General features: G+C 36.3%; 1 protein-coding gene across 2 annotated transcripts in view; it reads left to right on the forward strand.

Moving 5' to 3' along the window:
• BAZ2B (bromodomain adjacent to zinc finger domain 2B) overlaps nucleotides 1–15,824 on the forward strand; it is a 364,968-nt gene that overhangs the window by 46,919 nt on the left and 302,225 nt on the right. The window contains exon 4 of one of the 2 annotated variants that reach the window (XM_045821942.1): nucleotides 284–386. The gene's annotated coding sequence lies outside the window, so the exon portion shown is untranslated. The remainder of the gene's footprint in view (nucleotides 1–283; nucleotides 387–15,824) is intronic. The other variant, XM_045821977.1, reaches the window with a different exon arrangement.

Raw genomic sequence — 15,824 nt, forward strand, 5'->3', positions numbered from 1 at the left:
AGAACCAGAATTATAGGGCTGATATGTTGGATTTAACAGAAAATCAAGGGATGAGGCATCTTAAAGTGCAGTTTAAAACCATGAGGGCTATTTGAGGAAAACTGTGCCTTAGCAACTTTATAATATGAAGCCCTAAGATAATGAGAAAATCATGAAGGCAGACAGGACAAAACAATAATGATTCAAATGTCAAAATGCTGTTCCCAGTGAAAATATTCTTCAGAAATGATGGTGAAATCAAGACAATTTTATAAATGTTATACTAAGAGAAATTTGTCTCCAGCAGACCTGCACCACAAGATATGGTGATGGAAGTTCTTCAAAGGAGAAAAGAATATTAACAGAAAACTTGGATCTTCAGGAGCAACTGAAGAGCATTAGAAATGGTAAATATCTGTATAAAAATTTTAAAAAGTTTTTTTATCCTCAAGTATTTTACAAGGACATGGATGTTTCAAGTAATTTTACAACATTGTCCTTTGGGGTTTTCAGTATGCGGATATAATAAATATATGGGTGATAAAATAAATATATAAAACTGCTAGGATACATGATTAATGGAACATATGTGCTTGAGAGGTGTTTATATTTTACATGAAAAAGTATTATGGTTGAATTCTAAAAGATTGGAGATATATAGTATGTTCCTTACTAAAACTACTAAAAAAATACAAAGAGGTACACCTCAAAAGCCAGTAGAAATATTAAACTAAAAAATTATTTAAATTATATTATTAAATGATACGAAAGAAAGAGTAACAGCAATACAACAGTAGAGTGAACAAAAAGAAAATAAGTGGTTGAATGAAATCTAGTAATAATAATTATATTAAATGTTAAAGTTCTAAACACAGCAATTACAAGTCAGAGATTATCTGAGTGAGTAAAAAAGGAAGACCAAACTATGCACTGCTTACAAGAGATACCCTTTAGATATAAAGACACATGGATAGGTTGAAATTAAATGAATGGACAAAACTACACCAGACAATTACTAAGTATGAAAACTAAGAAATAACAGTATTAACTTCAGAGAAAATAACATTCAAGATAGAGTATTAGCAAAGATAAAGAAGAATATGTTATAATGATAAAAGCACCTTTTAAGGCAAAAAAGAACATTTAAGAAGACAAAATTAGAAATGTCTGAGTACTTAACAGCAACTTGAATATACAGGAAACAAAAATCAAGAAAATTCAAGTGAGAAATTGATGTTTCCACAATGACAGGAGATTTTTAAAAACTTCTTAGTAATTAATAGAACACCTAGAAAAAAATCAATAAAGATATAGATTTAAACAATGCTGTAAGTGGCCTTGATGTAATGAATATTGTAGAACACTACACCCCCAAAACTGCCAGATATATATTTTATATGTATATGGTATGTTACCAAATATAGATCATATGATGGAATATAAAACAAATTCACAAATTTAAAAGGAATGAAATTATGCAGAATATGTATTCTTAGCCTCCAAAATTAAAATAAAACTAGTAACAATAAGGCAGGAAAATACCAAATATTTTGAAATTTAATAACATACTCCCAAACAAGTCATAGGGCAAAAAAGAAATCACTAGGGAAATTAGAAAATACTTTGAAGTGAATAATGGTGAAAATACATTATATCAAAATTTGGGGCAAGCAGATGAATCAGTGTTTACAGAGGCAACACAGATTTAATTCCTTAAATTCGAAAATAAGAAAATTCTAGGGTCAGTCATCTAAATTCCACACTGAGAAGGTAGAAAAAAGAAGAAAAAAGTAAATCCAAAGTAAGTAGAGCTAGGAAAGAATAAGATTACAGAAGTTAACCACAGAAACCTAGACCTAAAAAGAAAAAAATAAAATTAACAAAACCAAAAACTAATTTTTAAAAAAGAAACAGCCCTTGCTGGTGTAGCTCACTGGATTGAGCATGGGTCTGCAGACCAAAAGGTTGCAGTTTGATTCCCAGTCAGGACACATGCCTGGGTTGTAGGCTGGGTCCCCAGCAGGAGGCGTGAGAAGCAACCACACATAGATGTTTCTCTCCCTCTCTTTCTCCTTCCCTTCCCCTCTCTCTAAAAAATAAATAAATAAAATCTTTAAAACTATATATAAAAATAAATAAAAAAGAACCAAAAATCATACACACTTACCTAGATGATCAAAGAAAAAGAATTAAAAAACACCAATATAAAGAATGAAAAGGGTTTTTCACTACAATGGACATAAAAGAGTAGTAAGAGAATATTTTTCAGCTTAATGCATCAAATTCAGTAACTTATGTAAGATGGATGAGTTTTTAGAAAGTAGCTTGCCAAACTTGATACAAGGAAAAAAATCTTGGAAATCCTAGTGCCAAATGTTCATAATCTTTTCATAAAACAGAGAACACTGCCCAACATAATTAGGTAAGCATAGCCCTAATACCAAATGTTACAGAGACATTACAGAAAAGACATTTACATACCAGTATCCCTCATGAATTTAAATACAAAAATACATCATGAAGTAAGAGCATTTTAAATTAAATTGTGTATGAAAAGAATAATATATCATGAACAAAGAAGATTTAGTCCAGGGATTCAAGGCTAGATCTGTACCCTCTCATTTAATACACTATCAATGCTAATATACTGTGTTAATAAAATAAAGCAGAAAAAAATCATTTTCAATGTGAGAAAAAGCAGTTGATGAAATTCAATACACGCTTATGATAAAACTCAGCAAACTATGAGCAATAGAGAACTTCTTGAGCTGATAAGATATTTCTACTGAAAACTCTAAATTAGTGTTATATTTAGTGGTGAAAGAATGAATATTTTGCCTCACAATTCTGAAAACTTGGAAAGAATGATGACCACTTTAACCCCTTGTATTATACATTGTACCAATATGCTAGGCATTGCATTAAGGCAAATAATAACAATAATAATGCAATAATGTGCATAAATTTCATAAAGGAACAAATGAAGATGTCCATGCTCTTGGGTTATAAGATTTTTTTACTAGAAAAATCTAAGAATTCTGCAAAACAACCAGAACAAAGGAAAAAAATTTAACAATATTATAGAATACAGAGTTAAGATACAAAAGTCAGTTGTATTTTAGTAGCAAACAATTGGAAGATTTTTAAAAATTTAATTTACAACTGAGCCAAAAAAAGGCAATACTTAAGAGTAAGTATAACAGAAAATATCCACAATATCTACCCTTAAAACTACAAAATATGGCCTTGGCTGGTGGGGCTCAATGGATAGAGTGCTGGATAGAGTGCAAAAGTTCACCAGTTCAATTCCCTGTCAGAGCAGATACCTGGCTTGCTGGCTAAGCCCCCAGTAGGGAGTGTACCAGAGGCAATTGATTGATGTATCTTTCACACATCAGTGTTTCTTTGCCTCTCTTTCTCCCTCCTGTACTGTCTATAAATAAATAAATAAAATCTTTTTTAAAATCTACAAAATATGGATGATAGAATTAAAAGATCAGCTGAATCAATAGAGAATTATATCGTGTTCTTGGATTGGAACCTGCAAGGTTATTCAGGTGTCACTTCTAACCAAACTGATCAATATATTCAACACAATCTTAACCAAAACTTCACTGTTTTAGCAGAATGTGACAAGGTGAGTCTAAAATTTATATGGAAATGCAGAGAAAAGCAAGAGTAGGCAAAGCAATTTTTTAAATGATAAACAGAATAGGAGGACTTACTCATAATGATTTCAAGACTGGAAACAGTTAGTACAATCAAGATAACTTGTTACTTGTGAAATAATAGGCCTAAGGATAAAAGGAACTGAATTCAGTCTTAAATGAACTTAAACATGCATAACTAGCTAATTTTCATCAAGGGTATTAAGGTAATTCAGTGAAGGAATGGACAATCTTTTCAGTAAATGATGTGGATACAACTGGCTATTTATATGGGAGAAAATTATTATATCATACTTTACATCATGAGGAAAAATTAACTCAAAGTGAATGATAGGCTTAAATGTAAACCTAATATAAATTTAGGGGAAAAATATAGGAGAAAAGTGTTGATTTGGAAAGGGAAAATGATTCTTAAGTAATACTCAAAAAGCATTAACCATAAGAGAAAATATAATAAATTGGTTTTTAGAAATCAAAATGTAAAAATTTTGCTCTTTGAACACACCATTAAAAAAATGAAAAGGCAATCCAGGATAAAAAAGTACATTTACAATTCATTAATAAGACAAATGATCTATTTTTGCATAGGCATATTACAAAAAGAGGTGCATGACTGCGTAAATAAGCACATGAAAATATGCTCAACATCATTGGACAACAGGAAAATGCAAATGAATCAAAATGAGACCCTTTCACACTCATTAATCTTGTTAAGGTTAAAAAAATGTAAATTCTAAATGTTGCTTAGGATTTGCAAAACTAGAACTCTCAAATACTGCTGGTGGACATGTAAAATGGTACAGTTACTTTTGGAAATGGTTTAACACTTTTCTTAGACATTAGCAACCAAAAAAATAAAAAGGTAGATGAATTAGACTTCATCAACAATAAAAGCTTCTGTACTTCCAAAGGCATTTTCAAGAAGGTCAAAAGATGGCCTACAAAATGGGAGAAAATATTTTCTTTTTTCAATATATTTTATTATGCTATTACAGTTGTTCCATTTTTTTCTCCTCTTTATTGCCCTCTGCCCAACACCTGCCCTCTGACCCGCATTCCCCCACCATAGTTCATGTCCATGGGTCTTACATATAAGTTCTATGGCTTCTCCATTTCCCATACCATTCTTAACCATGCCCTGTCTATTTTGTACTTGATATTTATGCTTTTTATTCCCTGTATCTTTTCCCCCATTCTCCCCCCTCTCCCTCCCCACTGATAACCCTCCAGGTGATCTCTATTTCTGTGATTCTGTTCCTGTTCTAGTTGTTTGTTTAGTTTGTTTTTGTTTTGTTTTAGATTAGGTTGTTGATAGTTGTGAGTTTGTTATCATTTCACTATTCATATTTTTATCTTATCTTTTTCTTAGATAAGTCCCTTTAACATTTCATATAGTAAGGGTTTTGTGCTGATGAACTCCTTTAACTTGACCCTATCTGGGAAGTACTTTATCTCCTCTTCCATTCTAAATAATAGCTTTGTTGGACAGAGTCATCTTGGATGCAGATCCTTGCCTTTCATGACTTTGAATACTTCTTTCCAGCCATTTCTTGCCTGCAAAGTTGATTTGAGAAATCAACTGATAGTCTTATGGCACTCCTTTGTAGGTAACTGTCTTCTTTTCTCTTGCTGCTTTTAAGATTCTTTCCTTATCTTTAATCTTGGGTAATGTAATGATAATGTGCCTTGGTGCATGCTTCCTTGGGTCCAACTTCTTGGGGACTCTCTGAGCTTCTTGGACTTCTTGGAAGTCTATTTCCTTGGCCAGATTGGGGAAGTTCTCCTTCATTATTTGTTCAAATAAGTTTTCAATTTCTAGCTCTTCTTTCTCTCCTTCTGGCACCCCTATGATTCGGATGTTGGAAGGTTGAAAGTTGTTCTGGAGCTTCTTAAGACTCTACTAATTTTTTTGAATTTTTGTTTCTTCATTCTGTTGTGGTTAAAGGTTTATTTCTTCCTTCTGCTCCAAATCATTGATTTGAGTCCCAGTTTTCTTCCCTTCACTGTTGGTTCCCTGTACATTTTCCTTTATTTCACTTTTCATAGCCTTTACTTTTTCCTCTATTTTTCAACCATACTCAACCATTTTTGTGAGCATCCAGATTACCAGTGTTTTGAACTCTGTATCTGATAGGTTGGCTATCTCTTCATCACTTAGTTGTATATTTTCTGAAGCTTTGATCTATTCTTTCTTTGGGCCATATTTTTTTTGTTTTGGATCACTTGTTACATAATAAGGGTCAGAGCCTTAGGTATTCACCAGGGCAGGGCAACCCACATTGCAGTATTGTGGTGATATATGTGGGGGAGGAGTCCGAGAGGGAACAATGCTGCTTGCTCAGCCCTCCACCGGATTTCAATCACTTCCTCCACTACCCACAAGCAAACTGGGCCCTTCTGGTGCTGATTCCCAGGTGGGTGGTTTTGTGTATGTTCTAGGACCCTGTGGGTCTCTCCAATGAACTCTCCTATGAGTCTGAGGTTTCTCCTGATGCCTCAACCCCCACAGATATTTTCAGTTAGAGGTTTTTAGGCTTGATTTCCCCACACTGGAGCCCTGGGTTTCTTGGTCTGTCTTGCTTCCCAGTTGTTCTTTCTGGTTTATCCACATGCAGATGTGGGACTGCCCGCTCTTCCAGCTACCACCTCCTTCGATGCCAGACACTGCCTTGCCCACTCCAGTCCTTGCCACCTTTCTGCGAGTCCTTTCCACCATGGCTGCCTGTCTCCATCTCTCCTACTAGTCTGGATGAATGTTTCTTGTTTAACTCCTTGGTTGTCGGACTTCTACACAGTTCAATTTTCTGGCAGTTTTAGTAATTTTTTGTTTTTAAATTTGTTGTCATTCTTTTGGTTGTGTGAGGAGGCAGAGTGTATCCAAGTATGCCTCCATCTTGGCCAGAAGTTGGGAGAAAATATTTTCAAATTAAATATATAATAAGGAACTTGTCTCTTGAATAATTACCTCTTACAACTCAATATAAGACCAAAAAAAGCCAATTATAAAACAAAGGATCTGAATAGACATATATCTAAAGATATATCAATAGCTAATAAGCATGCAAAAATGCTCAACACCATTTAGTTTTCAAGGCAATGCAAATCAAAATCACAGCAAGATATCACTTCATACCCACTTGATTTACCATAAAAAATGTAAGAAATGAGCATTGCTGAGTATGTGAAGAAATAGGAACCTCTTATATGTACCGTATTTTTCAAACTATAATAGGCACCTAGGTTTTAGAGGAGGAAATTAGGAAAAAATTTTGAAGCAAAAATGTGCTAAAATACTTAATAACATAAAAAACATAATATTTCACCAATGTAAATGTAAACAGAACTCAACAGCAGCATTAACAGCCATCATTCCTCCAAATTTGGGGGGTGGGGGTGCATCTTATAGTCTGAAAAATACAGTAAGTTTCTGTTGACAATAGAAAGTGGTTCTGCAGCTGAGGAAACATTTTGGCAGTTCCTGAAAAAGTGAAACAGAATTATCATATAACCCAGCACTTCCACTTTTCAGATATATTCTAAAGGAGTGAAAACAGATACTCAAACAAATACTTTTTTTACATGACTGTTTATGGCAGCACTATTTATAATCGCCACAATGTGGGGAAAAAGTCCATTAATAGATGAATGTTTAAACAAAAACAGAAATATTCATACTAGTCAAAATATGGAACAACCAAAATGTTCTTCAACAGACAAGTGGATTTAAAAATATCCACACTATGGAACATTATTCAGCCATTAAAAAGGAATGAAGTAGTGAATCATGCTATAATACAGATTAGCCCCAATAAAATTGTGCTAAGTAAAAGAAACCAAACACAAGAAAATTGTATGAGGTCTGTCCAGAAGGTCTCCAGCCATGTACTATGAAAAATAGAGCCATTACTGAAGAAGATACAAGAAAAATTACACATAAGACAATGACACCTCAGTCTCCTTTAAAGTAGGCACCTTGGGACCTCATACAGTTCCCTTAAATTCCATCAGCTGCCCAATTGTATTTTCTTGAATCTCATCAATGGTCAGAAATCTCTTCCTTTTCAAAGATGATTTTAGTTTTGGGAAAAGCCAGAAGTCACAGGGCACCAAATCTGAGGTTTGGGGGGCTGAGTCACCTCGGTGATTTGATGTTTTGTCAGAAAATTTTGCATAAGACGTGATGCATGAGTGGGCGCATTGTCATGATGAAGCTGCCAATCACCAGTTGCCCATAGCTGCAGCCTTCTGAATTATCTGAATAGTTGCCATGGAGGAATGTTTGTGCTTAATGCAAACCTGATGCAGATTCATCGCTCTATTTGCTTGATCATTTTGAGTGCAATGGTGACACAGTACTCATGCTCACTCAATAGTGTCTACCACCCCCACTAAGTAGTACAGTGAAGTTGTCATTGTTCACTCATGTACAGTCCACTCTCCTTAGCTGCCAGGTTACATTGATGTCACGCAAACTGTTCTCATTATATTAATAATGGCTATACTTTTTCTGGACAGACCTCATATATTGTATGATTTCATTTATTTTTTTTCAAAATATCTTACTGATTATGTTATTACAGTTGTCATGATTTTCCCTCCTTTGTCCCCCTCCACCCAGCACACGCATCCCTCAGGCAATCTGCCCATTCTTGTTCACATCCATGGGTCATGTGTGTAAGTTCTTTGGCTACTCGGTTTTCTATACTGCACTTTACAGCCCCATGGTTGTTCTGTAACTCCCTATTTGTACTTCTTAATCCCTTCACCTCTCACCCATTCTCCCACTCCCACCCCCCATCCCTATATCTTTAACCTTTGTCATTTTAATTATGGTGTGGCTTGGAGTGGGCTTCTTTGTGCCCATCCTATTTGGGGCTCTCTGTACTTCCTGGACTTGCATGTCTATTACCTTCACCAAATTAGGGAAGTTTTCTTTCACTATTTTTTCAAATAGATTTCCAATTCCTTGCTCTTTCTGTTCTCCTTCTGGCATCCCTCTGAAGTGAATATTGGATTGCTTAAAGTTTTCCTATAAACTGCTTACACTAGCCTTGTTTTTTTTGGAACCCCTTTTCTTCTTGTTCTGATTGATTCTTTTTTGCTTCCTTATGTTCCAAACTATTGATTTGATTCTTGGCTTCATCCACTCTACTGTTGTTTACCTGTAAAGTGTTCTTTATTTCAGTTAGTGTATCCTCCATTTCTGACTGGATCTTTCTTATGCTGTTAAGGTCCTCACTAAGTTCCCTGAGAATCATTATAACCAGTTTTTTTTTTAACTCTGGATCTGAGAGATTTCTTATCTCCATTTTGTTTAGCTCTTTTTCTGGAGTTTTAATCTGTTCTTTCATTTGGGTCATGTTTCTTTGTCTCTTTGTTTTGGCAGCCTCCCTGTGTTTGTTTCTATGTATTAGGTAGAGCTGCTTTGACTCCATGCCTGGGTAGTGTGACCTAATATAGTAAGTGTCCTGTAAGGTCCAGTGGCACAGCCTCCCCCATCACCCAAGCTGGGTACTCAATGTGTGCCCATCATGGGGACTGAGTACACCCTCCTGTTGTAGTTGAGCCTTGGTTGCTGTTAGCAGATCAATGGACAGGATTTACCCAGGCCAGTCAGCTGCAAGGACTGACTGTGTCCACTGACCACCAACCTCCATTGTCTGTGGAGAATCAGCTGTGCAGGGGCACGTGGTGGTGCTCCCATGCGGTCTGTAGCTGTCCACTGAGTGTGCTGGCCTGGGGTTTCCCAGACCAAGACCAGCCCCCACCTGTGTTTTGCCCGGGGCCACCCTGCCTTATAAAGCAATCTGAGGTGACTGCTACTTGTGCTGGGCTTGCAGATTTTCAGGCAAAGCCAAGCTGTGAATCTAGGCTGCTAGTTCTGAGCCTGGGGCTCAATGAGGCCAGTTGTTGCTTGTTTGAGAGGATTTAGGAGATTGTGAATTATGAGCCAAGACCAGCCTTTCACATGGAAAAGCAGCTTGCATGGGCCCATAAGTTGGGTGGGGCGAGTCTCTGGGGATCTCCAAGGTGGGTCAAACAGTGTTAGCCTATTTGATGGGAATCTTAGGTATGGCACCAGTCTGCTGGCTCAGTCTGGATGGATTTGGTTTCTTTAATTTCGTAATGTCAAACTTCCATTCAACTCAATTTCTGTCAGTTCTGAGCAATAGTTGTTCTATAGTTTAGTTGTAATTTTGTTGTGGTTGTGTGACAAGGTGAGCCATGTCTGCCTATATCTCCTTCTCGACCAGAAGTCAAAAATTTTTCATGATTCCACTTATATGGAATATCTACAATGTATAAATCCAGAGACAGAAAACAGATGAGTGGTTATGAGTTGATAAGGGGAAGAAGAGAATAAGGAATAATTGCTTATTATGTGGTTTTCTGGTGATGAAAATGTTTTCCAGTTAGATAATGTGGTGGTTGCAGAACATGTACTAAATGCCACTGAATCATTCCTTTTCAACTAATTAATTTTAGGCCCTGGCCTGGCAGCTCAGTTGTTTGGAGTGTCATCCCAATCACCAATTGTGGGTGTGATCCCTGGTCAGGGCACATACAAGAATCAAGCAGTGAATGAATGAATGAATGAAGTAGAACAACAAAAATCAATGTTCCTCTCTCAGTGTCTCTCAAATCAATAAATTTAAAAAATTAATTTTATGTTCTGTGAACTATAGTAAGTAACATACACACACCAATCAGAATGGATAAATTTTAAAAGCCTGACCATACCAAGTTTTGACATGATTGTAGAGGAATTGGAACATTCATTTACTGCTGGTGTGAATGTAAAATTGTAAAACTACTTTGTAAAAATAGTTGGACAGTTTTTTAAAAGTTAAACATACACGTACCATATGATTCAACCAATCCACTCTTAGGAACTTGCCCACAAGAAAAGAGCATATTATTTACATGAAGTCTTCTACTACAATGTATATAGCTTTACAGGGTGGAGCGAAAGTAGGTTTATAGTTGTGAGTATGAGAAACGCAGAGTTTATTCTTGTAGTATTACTTATTAATTATTGTATTACTTTCCATTCAAACATTTGTAACCCTGCTTTTGGCCAACCCTATATTTGTAATAGCCCCAAATTGGAAACATCTGAAATGCCCACCAACAGGTTAGTGGATAAAAAAATAGTGATATATCCATAAAATGGAAAACTCCTCAGCAATATAGAGGGAAGGAAAGCAAGCCAAAAAAAAGTGTATACCATGTGATTTCATTCATTCAAATTCTTAAAAATACAAGCAAATTGATATGACAGTAAATAAATGGTTATTTGGAGTTAGGGATGGGGCAAAGGGAGAGAAAGAATTACCAAGGGGATGAGGAAACTTTGTAGGGTGATGGATAAATTCATTATTTGATTGTCCTGATGGTTTCATAGGTGTATTTATATAGCAAGACTATGATATGATATACTTTAGATAGGCAGTTTATTGTATATTAATTATACCTTAATTATGCTGTTTAAAAATAAATATTGGTGACAATGTGGAGAAATTGGAACTATTTATACTGCTGGTAGGGATGTAAAATGGTACAACCACATTGGAAAACATTTGGCAGTTTCTTAAAAAGTTAAACATACATTGGTCAATTCTAAACAAAGTATAATGCTCATGAGAAGTGAAAACATAACTGCAGAAGAAATTTCAGAAAATTTTCATAGCACCACTATTTATAATAGCCTAAGTGTTGGAAACAAATCAAATTCTATCACATAATGAATGGATTAACAAAATGTGTTATATTCACGCAAAGGCATATTATTCATCCACAAAAATAGAATGAAGTATTGATACATGCTTTAACATGTTTGACCGTTGATAACATTGTGCTAATAAAATAAGTCCTAAGAGAATAACAAACACTGTATGGATTGCACTTATATGTGGTACCTAAAACAGGAAAATTCATACAGATAGAAAGTAAATAGAGGTTATGGGGGAGGGTTGGAGTTATTTTTTAATGGGCACAGAGTTTCTATTTGGGATGATGAAAAAGTCCTGGAAATAGAAAGTGCTTTTGGTTGCACACTATTGTGGATATGCTTAGTACCACTGAATTATATACTTCAAAGTGGTTAAAATGTAAATTGTATACTTTAAATACCTTACAATTTTATATTTCAATTATACCTCAAAAAAGCTGAATTTTTTTAAGTGAAAAAATTAGAAGTCTATATCAGAGTACTGGAAATCAGTGACAAGCTGACAATACTTTGAGCAACTCTTCATCCTGAGAAACTAATACAATTTCAGCTGATAGTAGGAAGCTGTGGCATTCTTATTTGGAAGTGTTTCTGTACCCCATTCCATGACTTGGTGGACAAGAATGGTAGTTTTACTAACTTTTAACTGGCCATGGAAACTGTCACACTTGATATTAGAGTATTACTCAAAGGTGAGGAGGAAAAACCTATGTGTGCCCACTAAAATTGCTAAATGAGGTTGGAAATGATGGGCAGAAATCTCCATTTTGCTAGCCAGAAGTTCCAGTTCCAGTTAGGGACAGAGGTGAACCAGCCTGAAATTTGATGGGTGATCCTGGAAATCAGATGAGTATATAGGGGCTAAGGTAAGCTCCACACATAACTTGGCTAAACTACACATATGCAGGGCAAGGCCAGGAGTACCTGGTGGAAAGTGAAAAGGCAAAGAAAACTAGAGAGTTGGCTCATTCTTTGAAAGTGTTCTGCATATCACACACAGATTAATTGGTAAATGGAAGTACCTTATAAAGTCAAAGTATGTGTACGAAACCTCTGGCTAAATCATTGACTGACCACTAAGTTATGCTGAAATACAGGAAAATTCTAGGAAGCTGTATGACAAAATAATAATAATAATAATAATAATAATAATAATAGGCATAATAAACTGAGTAGCAGCATTCAAGGAAGAAATTATAACAATTGCCTATCACTCCTTCCAGAAAATAGAAGCAGAAATAATACTTTCTGACTCATTCTGTGAGGCCCATATTAACCTAACACCAAAACCAGACAAATAGGTTACAAAATGGAAAAGGCAGATTAATATACTTCAGGAACATAGATGCAAAAATTCTCAAGAAAATATTGGCAAATTGAATCCAACGATGTATAAAAAAGAATTATGTACCACAACCAAGTGATGTTATTCTAATTATATATGGTTGTATAAATATTTGAAAATCAACTAATGTAATCCATTACATCAACAAACTAAAGAAGAAAAATCATATGATCATTTAATAGATGCAGAAAAGGAATTTAAATTTGAAACATTCCAGCGTACATTCATGATAAAAACTCATCAAACTAAGAATAGAAGGGAACTTCCTCAACTTGACAAAGAGCATGTATTTAAAAATTTACAGATAACAAACACCATACTTAATGGTGAGAAACTATGTACATGCCCATAAAATCAGGAAGAAGGCAAACATGTTCACTTTCACCACTACCATTCATCATCATATTTTAGATTTTAGCTAATACAACAAGACAAGAAGAGAAAATAAAATGTACATAGATTGGGAATGAAGGAACAAAACTGTTTTGTTCTTGAATTCACAGAATCAACAGTAACAAAAAAACTCCTAGAACTAATAACCAAGTATAGCAAGGATACAAACTTAATATACAAAAGCCAATTGTCCTCTTATATAAGCATGAGTACTTTCACTTTTATATTAAAAACACAATAGCTTTATATACCACCAAAAAATATGAAATACTTAAATGCAGTATAACAAAATATAAAGTATGTCCAGAAAAAATACAGCCATTGTTAACATGAGATCTTTCCAGAAGGTATCCAGCCATGTAATATGTAATGTGTAATATAAAAAGTGGAGACACTTAATGAAGAAGATACAAGAAACTTTGTACATAGACAAATGATGCCTCAATCTCCTTCAAAGTAAGGACATTGAGACCTCACACAGTTCTCCCAATTGCCATCAGCTGCCCCACTGCATGCTCAACATTGATGTAACCTGGCAGCCAAGGAGAGTGGACTGGAAAGTGCATGTGTGAACAATGACAACTTCACTGTACTTGTCAGTGGGGGCAGGAGATGCTGTTGAGTGAGCATGTGTACTGTGTGGCCATCACATTCAAAATGACTGAGCAAGTAGAGCAATGTATCTGCACCAGATTTTGCATTAAACTTGAATATTCATCCATGGCAACTATTCACATAATTCAGAAGGCTGCAGCTATGGGCAACTGGTGATTGGCAGCTTCATCACAATAATGTGCCTGCTCATGCATCATGTCTTGTGCAGAGTTTTTTGGTGAAATATGAAATCACCCAGGTGACTCAGCCCCCCTATAGCCCAGGTTTGGTGCTCTGTGAATTCTGGCTTTTCCTAAACCTGAAATCACCTTTGAAAGGGAGGAAATTTCAGATAGTTGATGAGATTCAGGAAAATATGACGGGGCAGCTGTTGGAGATTTCAACAAGAGATTTTGTAGAGTGTTTTCAACAGTGGAAGAGATGCTGGGAGAACTGTGTCATACTACATATTACATGGCTGGATACCTTCTAGACAAACCTCATCATATGTTTAAGATCTACATGAGGAAAAGTGTGAAACACTAAATTAAAAATGATCAGACTTCCAGCAAGATGGAGGCATAGGTGGACGCACTGTACCTCCATGCACAACCAAGATTAGAACAACAACAATTTAGAGGCAGAATAACACCCAGAACTGATAGAGAATTTATCTGAATGGAAGTTGGACAGCCAAGAAGTTGAAGTAGACCCGTTCATCCAGACCGGTAGGAAGGGTGGAGAGGAGCAGCTGGGCTTGGGTCGCAGTGCACGGAGAACAGGGAGAACTGGGCTATAAGGCAACCGGGAGCACGTAAGGCATCTGGGGCACACAAGATCGCAGCAGGTTGACTCTGAGTACAGAAGTGGCAGCTGGCAGACCCAGTGAGGCAGTGATTGTGGACCAGGGCAGAGCACGCAACCCAGGATCCCAGAGAAGGGACTGAGGTCCCAGGAGAATGGAGCTACCGCCATTGTTCCCTCCCTCCCCCACCTCCACCCCTGCCACCACATACAACGTCACAATCTAGCGACTGGGGTGCCTAGCCCTGATGAACACCTAAGGCTTCACCCCTCACCATAACAGGAGCGACCAGACCAAAAAAAAAGAGACATGTCTCAAACAGAAGAACAGATCAATGCCCCAGGATTCATCCTTTTAAGCGACCAAGAAATAGCCAATCTATCAGATGCACAGTTCAAAACACTGGTAATCAGGAAGCTCACAGAATTGGTTGATTTGGGGTGCAAATTAGATGAAAAAATGCAGGTTACCATAAAAGAGATGAAGGAAGATGCACGGAGAATCAGTGATGGGAAGGAAACTGGGACTCAAAACAATAGAATGGACCAGAAGGAAGAAAAAAAAAACAACCAAACAGGAAAGAATGGAGAGATAAGAATTCAAAAAAACAAGGAGAAGCTTAGGAACCTCCAGGACATCTTTAAACGTTCCAACATCTGAATTATAGGAGTACCAGAAGGGGAAGAGGAAAAGCAGCAGATTGAACACGTATTTGAACAAATAATGAAGGAGAACTTCCTCATTCTGGCAAAGGAAATAGACTTCCAGGAAATCCAGGAAGCTCAGAGAGCCCCAAAGAAGTTGGACCCAAGAAGAAACACACCAAGGCACATCATCATTACATTAGCCAAGGTAAAAATGAAGGAGAGAATCCTAGAAGCAGCAAGAGATAAGGGGACAGTCACCTACAAAGGAGTTCCCATCAGACTGTCAGCTGATTTCCCAAAAGAGACCTTACAGGCCAGAAGGGGCTGGAAAGAAGTATTCCAAGTCATGAAAGACATGGACCTATATCCCAGATTACTCTATCCAGCAAAGCTTTTGTTTAGAATGGAAGGGCAGATAAAGTGCTTCTCAGATAAGGTCAAGTTAAAGGAGTTCATCATCACCAACCCCTGATTTTATGAAATGTTAAAGGGACTTATCTAAGAAAAGAAGATAAAGAAAAAACATGTATAGTAAAAGACAGGAAACTCACAATTATTAACAACCACACCTAAAGCAAAACCAAAAGAAACTAAGCAAACAACTAGAACAGGAACAGAACCACAGAAATGGAGATCACATGGAGGGTCAACAACAGGGGAG

This window comes from Phyllostomus hastatus, unplaced genomic scaffold (genome assembly GCF_019186645.2).
Source record: "Phyllostomus hastatus isolate PE091 unplaced genomic scaffold, TTU_PhHast_1.1 phas_contig_1, whole genome shotgun sequence".
Lineage (NCBI taxonomy): Eukaryota > Metazoa > Chordata > Mammalia > Chiroptera > Phyllostomidae > Phyllostomus > Phyllostomus hastatus.